Source organism: Sapajus apella, unplaced genomic scaffold (assembly GCF_009761245.1).
Source record: "Sapajus apella isolate SASKATOON/1434 unplaced genomic scaffold, GSC_monkey_1.0 scaffold11, whole genome shotgun sequence".
Classification (NCBI taxonomy): Eukaryota; Metazoa; Chordata; class Mammalia; order Primates; family Cebidae; genus Sapajus; species Sapajus apella.
In genome coordinates this window covers 13,721,849-13,725,762 of record NW_022436951.1, presented here as the reverse complement: position 1 = coordinate 13,725,762, position 3,914 = coordinate 13,721,849, and the positions used below count along the sequence as shown (strand labels likewise).

The 3,914-nt window shown below is 29.6% G+C and overlaps 1 non-coding gene across 1 annotated transcript; it reads left to right on the top strand.

The window, feature by feature from the left end:
• Positions 1-2,511: 2,511 nt before the first annotated feature.
• Positions 2,512-2,618, top strand: LOC116552485. Its single transcript, XR_004269413.1, has one exon. It is a non-coding gene; the product is annotated as a U6 spliceosomal RNA (small nuclear RNA).
• The last annotated feature ends 1,296 nt before the right edge of the window (positions 2,619-3,914 follow it).

The following is a 3,914-nucleotide window of genomic DNA, read 5'->3' as shown; positions in this document are numbered from 1 at the left end:
AACAGTTTATATATCTAATTCTGAAATTAGAGTCATTTTATCCTCATTGGCTTAGAAATATATTTTTAATAGCAATGTAGAAATATATGTTTATTGTATGCAAACTATAATCATTGTTAATTTTAATATTCATTAAAAATTACATTATGTTTGGAAAAAACAACAAACTTGGTAAAGAAAATAAAAATAGTAAATTGAAATAGAGAAATGCTAAAAGAAACTGCTGAGTCCAATAATATGCAAAATAAATTTAAAAAGAATGGAAAATACAGAACTAAAAATTGAAAACTATGCAACAGTAAAAAAGAAAGAAAGAAAAGAAGTAAATCTAATCTACTTGTAATTGGATTTCCAGAGGAGAAGCAAAGATAAGGAGACAGAGCATTATTTAGAGAAATAATGGTCAAGAGAGTTCCATATTTGGTTTTTAAAAAGCAACAGATTCAAGAGACACAGCATATCTCACAAATAAATAAAATCACTGTATTTGTTCTCACAGTGTTTTAAAGATCTTCCCAAGAATGGGTAATTTATAAGGAAAGAGATTTAATTGACTCACAATTCCACATGGCTGGGGAGACCTCAGGAAACTTACAATAATGGGGGAAGAGGAAGCGGGCATGTCTTACAAGTCCCAGGCAAGAAAGAGAGTCTGTGAGTGCACAGGAAAAACTATCATTTCTAAAACCATCAGATCTCCTGAGAATTCACTCACTATTAGGAGAACTATATAGGGGAAATTGCCCCCATAATCCAAACACTTTCCTCCTCCATGCATGGGGATTGCAATTCCAGATGAGATTTGGGTGGGGACACAGAGTGAAAACACATCAACCACAATTACACACAAAATAAATATTATAATACTAACAAAAATCAAACATAATGAGAAAATCCTTAAGAGCAGCTAGAGAAAACAGCAAGAACGACTAACTTTAACAGAAACTATGGAATATGCCAAATAATAGAATGATGTCTTCACAATGATAAGTGGGAGGCAGAGGTTGCAGTGAGCCCAGATTGTGATACTGCTCTCCAGCCTGGGTGACAGAGCTAGACGTGAGAGTTCATCTCAAAAAAAAAAAAAAAAAAGCAATATCATGTGGGATTTATAATATGTTTAGAAGTAAAATGGCAAAAATAGCAATACTGAGAAATAAATGGAAATAGTTTGTCATGTTTTTTAATATGATAAGAGAATAAATTGAAGATAAATAAATTAGATAGATATTTTTGGTAATTTACGGGGTATTTGCTAGATATGGTGATACTAAAAATTATGGCAAGCATTAGTAAAGAAGAAAATTGAATAACTACAACCTGATTAATGCAGAAAGAGAAGTAAAAAACGAGAAGAAGGAGAAACAAAACAACACCTAAAAACAACAGCATCAATCACAGAGGAAGAAAACAACATAGAGAAAAACAAGTAATAAAATAGCAGACCTAAACAAAATTATATAAATAATTGAATTAAGCATAAATAGATTTAGTACTACTTTAACCAAAACACAGTAGGTCATGAGACTGAATTAAAAATAAATGCAACTTTATACTGGATGAAGAATAAATATTAAACAAGGCAATGTTGTAAGTTCAAAGCGAACATATACAAACCAAGTGGCATGGCTTTATTACAAAAAGACAAAGCAGTTCTTTAGAAAATAAATGTAACAAAAATTAAAAAGAGATTTTATAATTATAAAATGCTCACTTCAAGAAGATATAATACAATTTTATGTACCTAATAATATCTTTAAGTAAAGAAATAGGTGATAGAAACTTGTGACTTCAACTGCCTATGTTAGAAGAAAGTGAAGTTTGAATATAAATAGTTAGCTTATAACTTTAAAAGCCATAAATAAGTTTAAACAAAAGTAGAAAGCAGAAAAAAAAATTAAATGAGAAACATTGAAATAGAAAACAAATATTCTATAGAGAATATCAGTAAAGCAAAATTTGGCAACTGTAAAATTATATGACAAAATCTCTCAAGATTGATGTAGAAACAAAAGAGAAAGCTAATTATCAATATCCTGAACAAAATAGGAGATATCCACATAGACTTTACAGTTAATGAAAAAGCATTGAGTGATACAATTTTTTGCCAATAAATTTGAAAATTCAGATGAAATTTACAAATTAGTTGAAAATTACAATTTACCAAAATAGATACAAGAAAAAATAATTTAAAAATTACCCTATATGTAACATAAATTAAAATTTTTATTAAAAACTTTCCTCAAAGAAAATCCCAGCACTGTGTAAGTGCAATGACACCAACTCTATTTCACTAGTCAGAAAATGTCTTTATTTCATGTTAGTGGTAAATAAATTTAGTGAATTTAAAATTTTTAATTGGTTATTATGTTACATCAACAAACGGAAGATATTTAACTCTTCTTCAGCTTCCATTGTTGCTGTTGAAAAATCAGCTTTTGGTGATTTGTTCCTTTGAAATTAATCTGTTCGTTTTTTGATTTTTCTCTCTATTGTTTAGATTGTTCTCTTGTGCTTGCTTTGACAGCACATATAGTAAAATTTTCAACGTACAGTGAGGATTAACTTACCTGCTGCACAAAGATGACACACAAATTTACAATGTGGGTTCTTTTAATTTTCCTTAAATTCTAAGTAATATCCCAATGATGCATATTTTCTTTCTAATTTTTTTAAAGCCTTTTTCAATTTGTATAGTTTCCAGTTTTCTGCCAAAATTTTATAGTTTGGCTTCTATCTCACTCTAAATAAAAGCATGATTGTTTTATAGCATGTGTCTGACAAATATAATAATTTTCCTATTGAATTCCCCTACTGTTTATTGTTTCGTTTGTTTTCTATTTATGTTGGCATGTCGTCTAATGGTCCTCATTATTTTGGATGGATGCTGGACATTATGATTTAAATCTATTTTGAGAAAAACAATATTGGATATATAGGCTCTTTTTATCTCTTCTAAGAGAATTATTTTATTATTTCATTACTTTGTGTCACTAACAATAGATCATCATTTTAATCTAAACACAATGCTTGAGATTTTGAAAGGAAATATATTTACTTCTGGTTCACCCTACCTTTTAAAGTGTAGACATATGTGGTTTCAGGTGGTCTCTCATTTTACCTCTTACATAGCATGAAATGCTGCTAGAGCCAATGTGGTCATGCATGCCAAACTGATGTCTCTGCATTTTTTTGTTTGTTTGTTTACCTTTGATTATGGTCTAGTACTTTCAGTCTTCAGATAGAACATCTCCAAAACTAAGCCCTTCCTTTCTTCATAACTTTTTCTCCTCTTAGGCTTCACCATTTAGGGAGTGCTGCTAGTCTGTACATGTCTCATATAAGTCTGTGACTAGAAATCTTCATTTACTGCCCGAATTGTCAGGCTCTAGAAAAGAAAAGAAAAAAAAAAAAAAGATGAAGAAGAAAACTATGTGAAATCTGTCTTTGACAACACAAATTCTCATGTTTGCTTTCTTTAACTTTGCATATTCTCATTGATTTTCTTATTTTTCAGCTGTTCTAAATGCAAATCTAATTGCATTCTATCCCAGCTCAAAATCTTCAGTAGGTTTTTATTGCATACAGGCAAAATATGCTATGTTGATCAATTAAAAAAAAAAAAAAGTTTAGCTTAATCTCTTCTGAGAAGTTTCCTGAATCTTACTGCCAGTCTAAATCCAGACACTACCTTTTATTCTATTTTCTTCAACTATATGCTTATCCTCTCTCTCCTTCAACTTTCTAATGTATAAAATGGTAATTACAGTAACTAACATATTTATGTTCTACTTTTTGCATCTTACTACATGCTACAATATTGAACACAGATATTACTTTTTGTATGACATATTTATTTATTCCCAAAGTAAAATTATTTTTTTCTGGGTGTTTTTCCATTTTGCTATGTCTTT